Source organism: Oncorhynchus clarkii, chromosome 23, assembly GCF_045791955.1.
Source record: "Oncorhynchus clarkii lewisi isolate Uvic-CL-2024 chromosome 23, UVic_Ocla_1.0, whole genome shotgun sequence".
In the NCBI taxonomy this organism is placed as follows: domain Eukaryota; kingdom Metazoa; phylum Chordata; class Actinopteri; order Salmoniformes; family Salmonidae; genus Oncorhynchus; species Oncorhynchus clarkii.
This window is the reverse complement of record NC_092169.1, coordinates 60,211,555-60,229,631: the sequence shown is the minus strand read 5'-3', so window position 1 is coordinate 60,229,631 and position 18,077 is coordinate 60,211,555. Positions and strand designations below refer to the sequence as shown.

At 47.5% G+C, this 18,077-nt stretch overlaps 1 pseudogene; it reads left to right on the top strand.

The window, feature by feature from the left end:
- The first annotated feature begins 17,118 nt into the window (after positions 1-17,118).
- On the top strand, positions 17,119-17,169 carry LOC139382074 (U7 small nuclear RNA; annotated as a pseudogene).
- The last annotated feature ends 908 nt before the right edge of the window (positions 17,170-18,077 follow it).

Genomic DNA, 18,077 nt, shown 5'->3' with positions numbered 1-18,077 from the left:
AACCTGAGCAGGGCCCTCTTCCTCATCACTGGAATGTAACAACAACCTGAGCAGGGCCCTCTTCCTCATCACTGGAATCTAACAACAACCTCAGCAGGGCCCTCTTCCTCATCACTGGAATGTAACAACAACCTGAGCAGGGCCCTCTTCCTCATCACTGGAATGTAACAACCTCAGCAGGGCCCTCTTCCTCATCACTGGATTGTAACAACAACCTCAGCAGGGCCCTCTTCCTCATCACTGGATTGTAACAACAACCTCAGCAGGGCCCTCTTCCTCATCACTGGAATGTAACAACCTCAGCAGGACCCTCTTCCTCATCACTGGATTGTAACAACAACCTGAGCAGGGCCCTCTTCCTCATCACTGGATTGTAACAACAACCTGAGCAGGGCCCTCTTCCTCATCACTGGATTGTAACAACAACCTCAGCAGGGCCCTCTTCCTCATCACTGGATTGTAACAACAACCTCAGCAGGGCCCTCTTCCTCATCACTGGAATTTACAACAACCTCAGCAGGGCCCTCTTCCTCATCACTGGAATGTAACAACAACCTCAGCAGGGCCCTCTTCCTCATCACTGGAATGTAACAACAACCTTAGCAGGGCCCTCTTCCTCATCACTGGATTCTAACAACAACCTGAGCAGGGCCCTCTTCCTCATCACTGGATTGTAACAACAACCTCAGCAGGGCCCTCTTCCTCATCACTGGAATGTACAACAACCTCAGCAGGGCCCTCTTCCTCATCACTGGAATGTACAACAACCTGAGCAGGGCCCTCTTCCTCATCACTGGAATGTAACAACCTGAGCAGGGCCCTCTTCCTCATCACTGGAATGTAACAACAACCTGAGCAGGGCCCTCTTCCTCATCACTGGAATGTAACAACCTCAGCAGGGCCCTCTTCCTCATCACTGGATTGTAACAACAACCTCAGCAGGGCCCTCTTCCTCATCACAGGATTGTAACAACAACCTCAGCAGGGCCCTCTTCCTCATCACAGGATTGTAACAACAACCTGAGCAGGGCCCTCTTCCTCATCACTGGATTGTACAACAACCTGAGCAGGGCCCTCTTCCTCATCACTGGATTGTAACAACAACCTGAGCAGGGCCCTCTTCCTCATCACTGGAATGTAACAACAACCTCAGCAGGGCCCTCTTCCTCATCACTGGATTGTACAACAACCTCAGCAGGGCCCTCTTCCTCATCACTGAAATGTAACAACCTGAGCAGGGCCCTCTTCCTCATCACAGGATTGTAACAACAACCTGAGCAGGGCCCTCTTCCTCATCACTGGAATGTAACAACAGCCTGAGCAGGGCCCTCTTCCTCATCACTGGAATGTAACAACAACCTGAGCAGGGCCCTCTTCCTCATCACTGAAATGTAACAACCTGAGCAGGGCCCTCTTCCTCATCACTGGATTGTAACAACAACCTGAGCAGGGCCCTCTTCCTCATCACTGGATTATAACAACAACCTCAGCAGGGCCCTCTTCCTCATCACTGGATTGTAACAACAAACTCAGCAGGGCCCTCTTCCTCATCACTGGAATGTAACAACCTGAGCAGGGCCCTCTTCCTCATCACTGGATTGTAACAACAACCTCAGCAGGGCCCTCTTCCTCATCACTGGAATGTGACAACCTGAGCAGGGCCCTCTTCCTCATCACTGGATTCTAACAACAACCTGAGCAGGGCCCTCTTCCTCATCACTGGAATGTAACAACAACCTGAGCAGGGCCCTCTTCCTCATCACTGGAATGTAACAACAACCTCAGCAGGGCCCTCTTCCTCATCACTGGAATGTGACAACCTGAGCAGGGCCCTCTTCCTCATCACTGGATTGTAACAACAACCTCAGCAGGGCCCTCTTCCTCATCACTGGATTGTAACAACAACCTCAGCAGGGCCCTCTTCCTCATCACTGGAATGTAACAACCTCAGCAGGACCCTCTTCCTCATCACTGGATTGTAACAACAACCTCAGCGGGGCCCTCTTCCTCATCACTGGAATGTAACAACAACCTCAGCAGGGCCCTCTTCCTCATCACTGGATTGTAACAACAACCTCAGCAGGACCCTCTTCCTCATCACTGGAATGCAACAACCTGAGCAGGGCCCTCTTCCTCATCACTGGAATGTAACAACAACCTCAGCAGGGCCCTCTTCCTCATCACTGGATTCTAACAACAACCTGAGCAGGGCCCTCTTCCTCATCACTGGATTGTAACAACATCCTGAGCAGGGCCCTCTTCCTCATCACTGGATTGTAACAACAACCTCAGCAGGGCCCTCTTCCTCATCACTGGATTGTAACAACAACCTCAGCAGGGCCCTCTTCCTCATCACTGGAATGTAACAACAACCTCAGCAGGACCCTCTTCCTCATCACTGGAATGTAACAACCTGAGCAGGGCCCTCTTCCTCATCACTGGAATGTAACAACCTGAGCAGGGCCCTCTTCCTCATCACTGGAATGTAACAACAACCTGAGCAGGGCCCTCTTCCTCATCACTGGATTGTAACAACAACCTGAGCAGGGCCCTCTTCCTCATCACTGGATTGTAACAACAACCTGAGCAGGGCCCTCTTCCTCATCACTGGATTGTAACAACAACCTGAGCAGGGCCCTCTTCCTCATCACTGGATTGTAACAACAACCTGAGCAGGGCCCTCTTCCTCATCACAGGATTGTAACAACAACCTGAGCAGGGCCGTCTTCCTCATCACTGGAATGTAACAACAACCTCAGCAGGACCCTCTTCCTCATCACTGGAATGTAACAACCTGAGCAGGGCCCTCTTCCTCATCACTGGATTGTAACAACAACCTGAGCAGGGCCCTCTTCCTCATCACTGGATTGTAACAACAACCTGAGCAGGGCCCTCTTCCTCATCACTGGATTGTAACAACAACCTCAGCAGGGCCCTCTTCCTCATCACTGGATTGTAACAACAACCTCAGCAGGGCCCTCTTCCTCATCACTGGAATTTACAACAACCTCAGCAGGGCCCTCTTCCTCATCACTGGATTCTAACAACAACCTGAGCAGGGCCCTCTTCCTCATCACTGGATTGTAACAACAACCTCAGCAGGGCCCTCTTCCTCATCACTGGAATGTACAACAACCTCAGCAGGGCCCTCTTCCTCATCACTGGAATGTACAACAACCTGAGCAGGGCCCTCTTCCTCATCACTGGAATGTAACAACCTGAGCAGGGCCCTCTTCCTCATCACTGGAATGTAACAACCACAGCAGGGCCCTCTTCCTCATTACTGGAATGTAACAACAACCTGAGCAGGGCCCTCTTCCTCATCACTGGAATGTAACAACCTCAGCAGGGCCCTCTTCCTCATCACTGGAATGTAACAACCTGAGCAGGGCCCTTTTCCTCATCACTGGATTGTAACAACAACCTGAGCAGGGCCCTCTTCCTCATCACTGGATTGTAACAACAACCTGAGCAGGGCCCTCTTCCTCATCACTGGATTGTAACAACAACCTCAGCAGGGCCCTCTTCCTCATCACTGGATTGTAACAAAAACCTCAGCAGGGCCCTCTTCCTCATCACTGGAATTTACAACAACCTCAGCAGGGCCCTCTTCCTCATCACTGGATTCTAACAACAACCTGAGCAGGGCCCTCTTCCTCATCACTGGATTGTAACAACAACCTCAGCAGGGCCCTCTTCCTCATCACTGGAATGTACAACAACCTCAGCAGGGCCCTCTTCCTCATCACTGGAATGTACAACAACCTGAGCAGGGCCCTCTTCCTCATCACTGGAATGTAACAACCTGAGCAGGGCCCTCTTCCTCATCACTGGAATGTAACAACCACAGCAGGGCCCTCTTCCTCATCACTGGAATGTAACAACAACCTGAGCAGGGCCCTCTTCCTCATCACTGGAATGTAACAACCTCAGCAGGGCCCTCTTCCTCATCACTGGATTGTAACAACAACCTCAGCAGGGCCCTCTTCCTCATCACAGGATTGTAACAACAACCTCAGCAGGGCCCTCTTCCTCATCACAGGATTGTAACAACAACCTGAGCAGGGCCCTCTTCCTCATCACTGGAATGTAACAACAACCTCAGCAGGGCCCTCTTCCTCATCACAGGATTGTAACAACAACCTGAGCAGGGCCCTCTTCCTCATCACTGGATTGTACAACAACCTCAGCAGAGCCCTCTTCCTCATCACTGGATTGTACAACAACCTGAGCAGGGCCCTCTTCCTCATTACTGAAATGTAACAACCTGAGCAGGGCCCTCTTCCTCATCACTGGAATCTAACAACAACCTGAGCAGGGCCCTCTTCCTCATCACTGGAATGTGACAACCTGAGCAGGGCCCTCTTCCTCATCACTGGATTGTAACAACCTCAGCAGAGCCCTCTTCCTCATCACTGGATTGTACAACAACCTGAGCAGGGCCCTCTTCCTCATTACTGAAATGTAACAACCTGAGCAGGGCCCTCTTCCTCATCACTGGAATCTAACAACAACCTGAGCAGGGCCCTCTTCCTCATCACTGGATTGTACAACAACCTGAGCAGGGCCCTCTTCCTCATCACTGGATTGTACAACAACCTGAGCAGGGCCCTCTTCCTCATCACTGGATTGTAACAACAACCTGAGCAGGGCCCTCTTCCTCATCACTGGAATGTAACAACAACCTCAGCAGGGCCCTCTTCCTCATCACTGGATTGTACAACAACCTCAGCAGGGCCCTCTTCCTCATCACTGAAATGTAACAACCTGAGCAGGGCCCTCTTCCTCATCACAGAATTGTAACAACAACCTCAGCAGGGCCCTCTTCCTCATCACTGGATTGTAACAACAACCTCAGCAGGGCCCTCTTCCTCATCACTGGAATGTAACAACAACCTGAGCAGGGCCCTCTTCCTCATCACTGAAATGTAACAACCTGAGCAGGGCCCTCTTCCTCATCACTGGATTATAACAACAACCTCAGCAGGGCCCTCTTCCCTCATCACTGGAATGTAACAACAACCTCAGCAGGGCCCTCTTCCTCATCACTGGAATGTAACAACCTCAGCAGGACCCTCTTCCTCATCACTGGATTGTAACAACAACCTCAGCAGGGCCCTCTTCCTCATCACTGGAATGTAACAACAACCTCAGCAGGGCCCTCTTCCTCATCACTGGATTGTAACAACAACCTCAGCAGGACCCTCTTCCTCATCACTGGAATGTAACAACCTGAGCAGGGCCCTCTTCCTCATCACTGGAATGTAACAACAACCTGAGCAGGGCCCTCTTCCTCATCACTGGAATGTAACAACAACCTGAGCAGGGCCCTCTTCCTCATCACTGGAATGTAACAACAACCTCAGCAGGGCCCTCTTCCTCATCACTGGATTCTAACAACAACCTGAGCAGGGCCCTCTTCCTCATCACTGGATTGTAACAACAACCTGAGCAGGGCCCTCTTCCTCATCACTGGATTGTAACAACAACCTCAGCAGGGCCCTCTTCCTCATCACTGGATTCTAACAACAACCTGAGCAGGGCCCTCTTCCTCATCACTGGATTGTAACAACAACCTCAGCAGGGCCCTCTTCCTCATCACTGGATTCTAACAACAACCTGAGCAGGGCCCTCTTCCTCATCACTGGATTGTAACAACAACCTCAGCAGGGCCCTCTTCCTCATCACTGGATTGTAACAACAACCTGAGCAGGGCCCTCTTCCTCATCACTGGAATGTGACAACCTGAGCAGGGCCCTCTTCCTCATCACTGGATTGTAACAACAACCTGAGCAGGGCCCTCTTCCTCATCACTGGAATGTACAACAACCTGAGCAGGGCCCTCTTCCTCATCACTGGATTGTAACAACAACCTGAGCAGGGCCCTCTTCCTCATCACTGGATTGTAACAACAACCTGAGCAGGACCCTCTTCCTCATCACTGGATTGTAACAACAACCTGAGCAGGGCCCTCTTCCTCATCACTGGATTGTAACAACAACCTGAGCAGGGCCCTCTTCCTCATCACTGGATTGTAACAACAACCTGAGCAGGGCCCTCTTCCTCATTACTGGAATGTAACAACCTGAGCAGGGCCCTCTTCCTCATCACTGGAATCTAACAACAGCCTGAGCAGGGCCCTCTTCCTCATCACTGGAATGTTCCACATCGGTTGTCTCGGGGTCTGGATCATATTCTGTGTTGTCTTCAACTTCTGACACTTCCTCCTCTAACGTATCTTCACTGTCAGCTTCCTGGCCTCTCTCCTCCTCACCAGTGTCTTGATCAAAGATATGATCCAAGAGCCTCACATACAGTATATCGTGCACACATGCATGTGTTAAGCAGAACGACACAGGGGAACCCAAGAGCAGACTCAGATGAGGAAACAGGGATGAATGAAACCAAAATATTTATTGTTACACAGGGAGATATGGAGTGCAGATCCGGGGAAGCTCAGATGAGTTGCAGAAAAACCAGATGTGGAGACTGAGGTTGGAGTTGGCTGAGTAGAACAGGGTCAACAGGTCCTGAGGGGAATCCAAGGTAGTGGTGGTGAGATGTGGAGACTGAGGTTGGAGTTGGCTGAGTAGAACAGGGTTAACAGGTCCTGATGGGAATCCAAGGTAGTAGTGGTGAGATGTGGAGACTGAGGTTGAGGTTGGCTGAGTAGAACAGGGTAAACAGGTCCTGAGGGAACTCCAAGGTAGTAGTGGTGAGATGTGGAGACTGAGGTTGGAGTTGGCTGAGTAGAACAGGGTAAACAGGTCCTGATGGGAATCCAAGGTAGTAGTGGTGAGATGTGGAGACTGAGTTTGGAGTTGGCTGAGTAGAACAGGCTAAACAGGTCCTGATGGGAATCCAAGGTAGTAGTGGTGAGATGTGGAGACTGAGGTTGGAGTTGGCTGAGTAGAACAGGGTAAACAGGTCCTGATGGGAATCCAAGGTAGTAGTGGTGAGATGTGGAGACTGAGGTTGGAGTTGGCTGAGTAGAACAGGGTAAACAGGTCCTGAGGGAACTCCAAGGTAGTGGTGGTGAGATGTGGAGACTGAGGTTGGAGTTGGCTGAGTAGAACAGGGTAAACAGGTCCTGATGGGAATCCAAGGTAGTGGTGGTGAGATGTGGAGACTGAGGTTGGAGTTGGCTGAGTAGAACAGGGTTAACAGGTCCAGAGGAAGATGGTTGGGTGGTGAGATGTGGAACGGGAGACAGGAGCCAGAGCCAGAGAGGTAACTGCAATGACAGGATAAATGGTGTCAGGCAGGGAAACAGGCTCAGCAGAGTAACAGGATCTTGAGTAATCATAAATGGCTAGAATCATGAACTGACTGAACAGAGATTACAATCTGGCAGAGTGGAAGTGGCAGAACTGTGTATTTGTAGAGGTCTTGATTATGGAACGAGTTGCAGCTGGTAGGGATCTGCTCTGTCTCCAGCACACCTGTCTCCAACCACACAATCACACAGAGAGGGAGAGGGAGAGAGAGTGTATACAGGGGGAGTAACTGCAGGTCAAGAAGACACCAGATGAACACCAGAGGGCGTAGCAGGAGCAGATGTGACAGCATGTGGGGGTTTGGGAGAGGAAGTGTGTCAATCTGATGAATGGGCATGTGCCTGAACTCAATTATATACACTAATTATAGTCTCACCCATTAACTTTCTAACGACGGGTCATTTTTTACCGGGAACACCACAGGTGTACAAAAGTTAAATAAAACACCCAAAATATAATGAAAATCATCCAAGTGTATTTGGTGTGTTCAGATACCCTGTGTGGACAAAGACATGGAACCCGATGACAATCAGATTAAAATGAACTACACTTTTTCAGAGAGAAAACTTGTAAATCGGTCCAATTCGACCGGAACACAACAGGAGGGTTAAATCCTCACCGATGCGTATCAAAATAGTGTCGTAGAGGTACACCACTCATCAGTTATGTAGTACAGTAGAGAAATCATGCACAGTGTAGCCTACACAGTCACAAAGCAGTGAAATACATGAACGTGCTCGAAGCACACACAGCCTAGTTTCTGCAGGCAGCAAAGGGCACACAGCTCTCAACTGGTTTTGGTTTGGAGCAGCTCACAGAAGAAATGACATGGGTAGCCGGTAGGGTAGGTAGGGTTAGGTAGGGGTAGGTAGGAAAGACATTTCAACTGATGATATCTACCAGTAAATGGAAAACTAAGGTGACAATAGGTATGCAAATCAGGTATTGAAAAAAGTTTGGTCCGAAGTTTTCATGCCCTATTAGCAATTCAGTCATCATTGTTCATTAGCATCAGTGGCGTAGGCCTGGGTGGGCACAGGCCCACCCACTGGGGAGCCAGGCCCACCCAATCAGATTGAGCAAAAAAACTTTTAAAAATAATACATTATTATTACAAAAATACTCCCCCACCAAAAAAATATTTTTTTTTCGATATTTCCCAGACATCCAAAATGGCCTCCTGATTTGGATAAAGCTTTGTTGTGGACTTACTATTTTGATACGCATGGGGGTTGTTTTTCTATTAAGATGTGATGTCGAGAGTGCAAATCTGAAGAAGATATAGGAAAACTAATACAAAACCATAGGAAAACAGGATTTTTCACACAGGGTGCCTTTCCTGTGCTGTGCAGGCTGTTTGGGAAATTTTGGGGCACAGTTTGAGTTAGCTATGTTAGCTATAGGACTGCTGGGTGTGTTAGCTACAGGACTGCTGGGTGTGTTAGCTGAGAGCATTGGTAAGTAAGAGTTCTCTCCTGTGTGAGTTAGCTAGTGTATCTTTGGGAAATATAAAGTGGTGAAACTATCCCCACATTGAGAGCAGTGGTTAGGCTTCTCTCCTGTGTGAGTTAGCTGGTGTCTATTCCGCTTTCCTACCAGACTGAAACTCTTCCGGCACAGAGCAGCGGTAAGGTTTATTCGCTGTGTGAGTTATTTGGTGCCTCTTCAAGCTGCTTCGGGTTGAACAACTCTTGCCATATTGACCACACGGGTAAGTTTGACAGCCTTCTGGTGTGAATTTAAGGTGAGTTGGACAAATAAAACTGCCTCTGTAGTCAAAGCACTGGCCTAAAAGTGGGCCTTCTCAACTCCTCTGGCTCATAGAAACTAGTGAATGCATTAGTGATGTTTCCATCTTGAGTTCCTCTGCCTGTGTTGTTTATGGTTTCCTGATGCTGTGGAACTGGGCAGTCTGAGACTGTTGGAGCTCTCTCCTGTGGGAATATGAACATATATGTTTTACCTTTATTTAACTAGGCAAGTCAGTTAAGAACAAATTCTTATTGTCAATGACAGCCTAGGAAGCACTGTGCTGACTGCGGTGCCAAGTAGTGCACTACCTGCAGAATACGGTGTCATTTGGAGAAACCTTACCACTGTGCCGACTGCGGTGCCAAGTAATGCACTACATACAGAATACGGTGTCATTTGGAGAAACCTTACCACTGTGCCGACTGCGGTGCCAAGTAATGCACTACATACAGAATACGGTGTCATTTGGAGAAACCTTACCACTGTGCTGACAGTGTGGCCAGGTGGAGCACTACATACAGAATACGGTGTCATTTGGAGAAACCTTACCACTGTGCCGACTGTGTGGCCAGGTGGAACATTACATACAGAATACTGTGTCATTTGGAGAAACCTTACCACTGTGCTGACAATGTGGCCAGGTGGAGCACTACATGCAGAATACGGTATCGTTTGGGATGGACACACTAGGCAGGTTTCCGTTGACCCAGGTTTATTTAAAAAATTAAAAATAAAAAAAGTCAATAGTGATTCATGGAAACTGCAGATATAAAATACATTTTCTAAAGATCTATAAAAACATTGTATCTGTTCGACAGGGGGTCGATTTTTCTTCTGACTCATTTTCTTCATGGAGAAAAATGATGACGGAAACCATTGCCTAATTATCTTGAAGGTCACTGCGTAACTATAAAGCTCCACTCCAAAATGAATTAGGCTGTAACACATAGGAATATATTGATGAAAGCCCCCTTGGTCCTAGAGAGATGTAGACTGTTATCAATACGGCCCGCCAGGGAAAGCCCTCCACAAAACACAGCCCTGATTTTAAGTGTTTCTAATATACCCTATGGGGAAAAAAATGTATCGTCGGGAAAAGTATTGGAGACATTTCCCTGTTTGACCGCTATGGTTTTATGGGTATTATAGACTCATACTTTGGTACTCTATCAGGTGTGTTAGTGCTGCAAACACAAACAATGTGCCCCCCTTTGGGTTCACAAGAGGACCAGGATTAGGAAACGATGTGCCTCCTTTGGGTTCCCAAGAGGACCAGGATTGGGAAACGATGTGCCTCCTTTGGGTCACCAAGAGGACCAGGATTGGGAAACAATGTGCCTCGTTTGGGTCCCCAAGAGGACCAGGATTGGGAAACAATGTGCCTCCTTTGGGTTCTCAAGAGGACCAGGATTGGGAAACGATGTGCCTCCTTTGGGTTCTCAAGAGGACCAGGATTGGGAAACGATGTGCCTCCTTTGGGTCCCCAAGAGAACCAGGATTGGGAAACGATGTGCCTCCTTTGGGTCCCCAAGAGGACCAGGATTGGGAAACGATGTGCCTCCTTTGGGTTCTCAAGAGGACCAGGATTGGGAAACGATGTGCCTCCTTTGGGTCCCAAGAGGACCAGGATTGGGAAACAATGTGCCCCCCAAGAGGACCAGGATTGGGAAACAATGTGCCCCACTTTGGGTCCCCAAGAGGACCAGTATTGGGAAACGATGCTCTGGGAACTGACGCCAGAGATGGAAGAGAAAGCGAGACCTTTTTTCTGGTTCATATAGAGTCAATAATCAATTATGCTGAGCTGCTGGGCACCGGTCTATGTATGGCCCGTGACGTGAACGGCCAAAAGCCGGCACCTCTCCCTCAACGTAATCAAGACAAAAGGAGATGATCGTGGACTACAGGAAAAGGAGGGCCGATCACGCCCCCATTCTCATCTACGGGGCTGTAGTGGAGCAGGTTGAGAGCCTCACGTTCCTTGGTGTCCACATCATCAACTAACTAACATGGTCCAAGCACACCAAGACAGTCGTGAAGAGGGCACGACAAAACCTATTCCCCCTCAGGAGACTGAAAAGATTTGGCTTCGGGTCCTCAGATCATCAAAAAGTTCTACAGCTGCACCATCGAGAGCATCCTGACTGGTTGCATCACTGCCTGGTGTGGCAACTGCTCGGCCTCCGACCGCAAGGCGCTACAGAGGGTAGTGCGTACGGCCCAGTACATCACTGGGACCAAGCTTCCTGCCATCCAGGACCTCTATACCAGGTAGTGTCAGAGGAAGGCCCTAAAAATGGTCAAAGACTCCAGCCACCACAAGTCATAGACTGTTCTCTCTGCTACCGCACGGCAAGCGGTACCGGAGCGCCCAGTCTAGGTCCAAGAGGCTTCTAAACAGCTTCTACCCCCAAGCCAGAAGACTCCTGAACAGCTAATCAAAAGGCTACCCAGGGTATTTGCATTGACCCCCCACCCTGCTTTTTTTTTTACACTGCTGCTACTCTCTGTTTCTATCAATGCATAGTCACTTTACCTCTACCTACATGTACATGTTACCTCAATTACTTCGACTAACCTGTACCCCCGCACGTTGACTCGGTACCGATACCCCCCTGTATAAAGCCTCGTCATTGTTATTTTGTTGTTGCTCTATGATTTTTTTACATGAGATAATTTAGTAAATATTTTTCTTAACACTTCTTTTTCTTAAAAGTGCATTGTTGGTTTAGGGCTTGTAAGTGCGCGTGTCATGGTAACGTCTACACCTGTTGTATTTCTTCGCATGTGACAAATACATTTAGATTTGATCAGTCTGACTCACGCGTATTTCGGTTTGTTGTCAGTTTGACCACAAGACGGCGACACAATAACAGAGAACAAATAGCCTAGGACGTAGGCTCCCTGGGTCTGACGGGTTGCCTCCCGCATTTAAAATTCCAATGTTCGCTGAAAACGAACGTGTCTAAAAATGGATCCGTACTTTGTCCTCTTGAACTTACCAGAAAACACCGGTGGAAGTGACGTCATACTGGCGTTGAGTCAGAGCAAATGTTTCTTCACACAAAGATTCCACATGAGTTCTTAGAAAGGTTGTGACATTAAAACATTCAATCATTTAGTGCATTGAAAAATGATATAAATAATATGGATTATTATGCTGTATAAAATAATGTATTATATATAGTATATTCTACTGAAATACACTGAAATGTAATGAATTAATAGCCTAAAAAATAAGGTAGCCTAGGCCCTAAGGTGAGGTAGCCTAGGCCCTAAGGTGAGGTAGCCTAGGCCCTAAGGTGAGGTAGCCTAGGCCCTAAGGTGAGGTAGCCTAGGCCTTAGGCCCTAAGTTGAGGTAGCCTAGGCCCTAAGGTGAGGTAGCCTAGGCCCTAAGGTGAGGTAGCCTAGGCAATAAGGTGAGGTAGCCTAGGCCCTAAGGTGAGGTAGCCTAGGCCCTAAGGTGAGGTAGCCTAGGCCCTAAGGTGAGGTAGCCTAGGCCCTAAGGTGAGGTAGCCTAGGCCCTAAGGTGAGGTAGCCTAGGCCCTAAGGTGAGGTAGCCTAGGCCTTAGGCCCTAAGTTGAGGTAGCCTAGGCCCTAAGGTGAGGTAGCCTAGGCCCTAAGGTGAGGTAGCCTAGGCCCTAAGGTGAGGTAGCCTAGGCCCTAAGGTGAGGTAGCCTAGGCAATAAGGTGAGGTAGCCTAGGCCCTAAGGTGAGGTAGCCTATGCCCTAAGGTGAGGTAGCCTAGGCCCTAAGGTGAGGTAGCCTAGGCCCTAAGGTGAGGTAGCCTAGGCCCTAAGGTGAGGTAGCCTAGGCCCTAAGGTGAAGGATTTCATTAAACAACCTTAATATCATTGATCAGTTGCCTTGATGATCTTACAAAAAAACATGTCAACTTCTAACTCTTTGCATCACTTTGCTCCACCTGTCGAATGACTTCAGACAACAAAGAGGTGTGACAGGCATGTCGGGAACACGGACAGAATACAAGCTTAGGATGGGTGGGTAATACCCAGGCGAGGCAGATAGGGCCGTATGGAAGGGAGTTCAGCCCCACCTGTCCCTGTGAATCCACCATGGCTCCTCCCACCTCCAGGAGCTGATCTACAAGTGATGGAGAGATTACAGAAAGACAAGGGGGGGGGGGGGGGGGTTCACTACACGGTTCACTATTACAGTTCACTACACAGCAGAGCTGATAGCTGCACTGTTGGCGTTACAGTGGGTGGAGGAAGACGAGCCAAACAGATGGAGTTATATACATTACAGTGGGTGGAGGAAGACAAGCCAAACAGATGGAGTTATATACATTACAGTGGGTGGAGGAAGACAAGCCAAACAGATGGAGTTATATACATTACAGTGGGTGGAGGAAGACGAGCCAAACAGATGGAGTTATATACATTACAGTGGGTGGAGGAAGACAAGCCAAACAGATGGAGTTATATACATTACAGTGGGTGGAGGAAGACAAGCCAAACAGATGGAGTTATATACATTACAGTGGGTGGAGGAAGACAAGCCAAACAGATGGAGTTATATACATTACAGTGGGTGGAGGAAGACAAGCCAAACAGATGGAGTTATATACATTACAGTGGGTGGAGGAAGACAAGCCAAACAGATGGAGTTATATACATTACAGTGGGTGGAGGAAGACAAGCCAAACAGATGGAGTTATATACATTACAGTGGGTGGAGGAAGACAAGCCAAACAGATGGAGTTATATACATTACAGTGGGTGGAGGAAGACAAGCCAAACAGACGGAGTTATATACATTACAGTGGGTGGAGGAAGACAAGCCAAACAGATGGAGTTATATACATTACAGTGGGTGGAGGAAGACAAGCCAAACAGATGGAGTTATATACATTACAGTGGGTGGAGGAAGAGAGGTGGACATTGAGGTTTCAGCCCTTGGAGATGGGGAGGTGGACATTGAGGTTTCTGTTCTTAGAGATGGCGAGGTGGACATTGAGGTTTCAGCCCTTGGAGGTGGGGAGGTGGACATTGAGGTTTCAGCCCTTGGAGATGGACATTGAGGTTTCAGCCCTTGGAGGTAGGGAGGTGGTCAATGAGGTTTCAGGCCTTGGAGGTGGACATTGAGGCTCCAGCCCTTGGAGGTGGACTTTGAGGTTTTAGCCCTTAGAGGTGGGGAGGTGGACATTGAGGTTTCAGCCCTTGGAGATGGACATTGAGGTTTCAGCCCTTGGAGGTAGGGAGGTGGTCAATGAGGTTTCAGCCATTGGAGGTGGACATTGAGGTTTCAGCCCTTGGAGGTGGACATTGAGGTTTCAGCCCTTAGAGGTGGACATTGAGGTTTCTGTTCTTAGAGGTGTGGAGGTGGACATTGAGGTTTCAGCCCTTGGAGGTAGGGAGATGGACATTGAGGTTTCAGCCCTTGGAGGTGGGGAGGTAGACATTGAGGTTTCAGCCCTTGGAGGTGGGGAGGTGGACATTGAGGTTTCAGCCCTTAGAGGTGGACATTGAGGTTTCTGTCCTTAGAGGTGTGGAGGTGGACATTGAGGTTTCAGCCCTTAGAGGTGGACATTGAGGTTTCTGTTCTTAGAGGTGTGGAGGTGGACATTGAGGTTTCAGCCCTTGGAGGTAGGGAGATGGACATTGAGGTTTCAGCCCTTGGAGGTGGGGAGGTAGACATTGAGGTTTCAGCCCTTGGAGGTGGGGAGGTGGACATTGAGGTTTCAGCCCTTGGAGGTAGGGAGGTGGACATTGAGGTTTCAGCCCTTAGAGGTGGACATTGAGGTTTCTGTCCTTAGAGGTGTGGAGGTGGACATTGAGGTTTCAGCCCTTAGAGGTGGACATTGAGGTTTCAGCCCTTGGAGGTGGGGAGGGACATTGAGGTTTCAGCCCTTGGAGGTTTGGAGGTGGACATTGAGGTTTCAGCCCTTGGAGATGGGGAGGTGGACTTTGAGGTTTCAGCCCTTGGAGTTGGACATTGAGGTTTCAGAGAGAGAGAGAGATATAATTGCTATCCTAGCTAACAATTCTAGGGAGAAAGAATGTTTTTGTAATGTCACCCGTAATGTCCCCCTAATGTTTGAATGTTTTCCATTAGTCAGGGGAACATTCTATCCATGTTTTGGTGTTACAGTTAGGAGAACATGATGGCAGAAAGAGACAGGAAAGTGGAGGCAGTTTTCACTGGACTCAGAGTAGGACACATCCAGATGAACAACTTATTACACCTAACAGGAAGGTGTGGTTACCGCCAGGAATTTGAAACTATAGGAGAGAGAGAGAGAGAGAGAGAGAGAGAGAGAGAGAGAGACAGAGAGAGAGAGAGAGACAGAGGAGAGAGAGAGAGAGAGAGAGAGAGAGAGAGAGAGAGAGAGAGATGCTATCCCAGCTAACAATTCTAGGGAGTAAGAACGTTTTTGTTAACGAAAACTATACTACCAACTGTAGAGTACTATACTACACCTTAGAATACTATACTACACACTGTAGAATACTATACTACACACTGTAGAATACTATACTACACACTGTAGAATACTAAACTACACACTGTAGAATACTAAACTACACACTGTAGAATACTATACTACACCTTAGAATACTATACTACACACTGTAGAATACTATACTACACACTGTAGAATACTATACTAAACACTGTAGAATACTATACTACACACTGTAGAATACTAAACTACACACTGTAGAATACTATACTACACCTTAGAATACTATACTACACACTGTAGAATACTAAACTACACACTGTAGAATACTAAACTACACACTGTAGAATACTATACTACACACTGTAGAATACTATACTACACCTTAGAATACTATACTACACACTGTAGAATACTATACTACACCTTAGAATACTATACTACACACTGTAGAATACTATACTACACACTGTAGAATACTAAACTACACACTGTAGAATACTAAACTACACACTGTAGAATACAAAACTACACACCTTAGAATACTATACTACACACTGTAGAATACTAAACTACACACTGTAGAATACTAAACTACACACTGTAGAATACTATACTACACACTGTAGAATACTATACTACACCTTAGAATACTATACTACACACTGTAGAATACTATACTACACCTTAGAATACTATACTACACACTGTAGAATACTATACTACACACTGTAGAATACTATACTACACACTGTAGAATACTATACTACACTGTAGAATACTATACTACACACTGTAGAATACTATACTACACCTTAGAATACTATACTACACACTGTAGAATACTATACTACACACTGTAGAATACTATACTACACTGTAGAATACTATACTACACACTGTAGAATACTATACTACACACTGTAGAATACTATACTACACACTGTAGAATACTATACTACACACTGTAGAATACTATACTACACACTGTAGAATACTAAACTACACACTGTAGAATACTATACTACACACTGTAGAATACGATACTACACACTGTAGAATACTATACTACACACTGTAGAATACTATACTACACACTGTAGAATACTATACTACACCTTAGAATACTATACTACACACTGTAGAATACTATACTACACACTGTAGAATACTATACTACACACTGTAGAATACTATACTACACACTGTAGAATACTATACTACACCTTACAATACTATACTACACACTGTAGAATACTATACTACACACTGTAGAATACTATACTACACACTGTAGAATACTATACTACACCTTAGAATACTATACTACACACTGTAGAATACTATACTACACACTGTAGTACCCCTCGATCATGTGTCGTACGTACTATAGGATGTTGTAGTATACTGTAGAATACTATAGGAAATACTGCAGTAATGTCCGCAAAAACACTTTTTTAAGTATAGTAAATACTACAGTATTTAATTTGCATATACCCTGCCCATTCTCCTCCCCCTTATCCCAATTTGTGCCACCCATAAGAGAGAAAGCTACATGCCCAGTATAGATCATACATTGTGTTCCCTACAGGTGATAGTTCATAGCTTCTGCTCTTTTCTATCTGGTCAGACCCCCCCAGTCCTACTTACAGGTTATGCAAAAGGTGTTATTTTAGTATTTCTCCAGTAGGTTTCCTCGGAGAGAAAGCCCCTCCACTTCTATGTTCCTCGGAGAGAAAGCCCCGCCACTTCTATGTTCCTCAGGGAAAAGCCCCTCACTTCTATGTTCCTCAGCGAGAAAGCCTGCCCACTTCTATGTTCCTCAGAGAGAAAGCCCCCCCACTTCTATGTTCCTCAGGGAGAAAGCCCCCACTTCTATGTTCCTCAGGGAGAAAGCCCCCCCCACTTCTATGTTCCTCAGCGAGAAAGCCCCCCACTTCTATGTTCCTCAGGGAGAAAGCCCCTCACTTCTATGTTCCTCAGGGAGAAAGCCCCCCACTTCTATGTTCCTCAGGGAAAAGCCCCTCACTTCTATGTTCCTCAGCGAGAAAGCCTGCCCACTTCTATGTCCTCAGAGAGAAAGCCCCCCCACTTCTATGTTCCTCAGGGAGAAAGCCCCTCACTTCTATGTTCCTCAGGTAGAAAGCCCCCCACTTCTATGTTCCTCAGGGAGAAAGCCCCCTCACTTCTATGTTCCTCAGGGAGAAAGCCCTCCCACTTCTATGTTCCTCAGGGAGAAAGCCCTCCCACTTCTATGTTCCTCAGGGAGAAAGACCCCTCACTTCTATGTTCCTCAGGGAGAAAGCCCTCCCACTTCTATGTTCCTCAGGGAGAAAGCCCCCCCACTTCTATGTTCCTCAGGGAGAAAGCCCTCCCACTTCTATGTTCCTCAGGGAGAAAGCCCTCCCACTTCTATGTTCCTCAGTGAGAAAGCCCCTCACTTCTATGTTCCTCAGGGAGAAAGCCCCCCACTTCTATGTTCCTCAGGGAAAAGCCCTCCCACTTCTATGTTCCTCAGGGAGAAAGCCCCCTCACTTCTATGTTCCTCAGGGAGAAAGCCCCCCCACTTCTATGTTCCTCAGGGAGAAAGCCCTCCCACTTCTATGTTCCTCAGGGAGAAA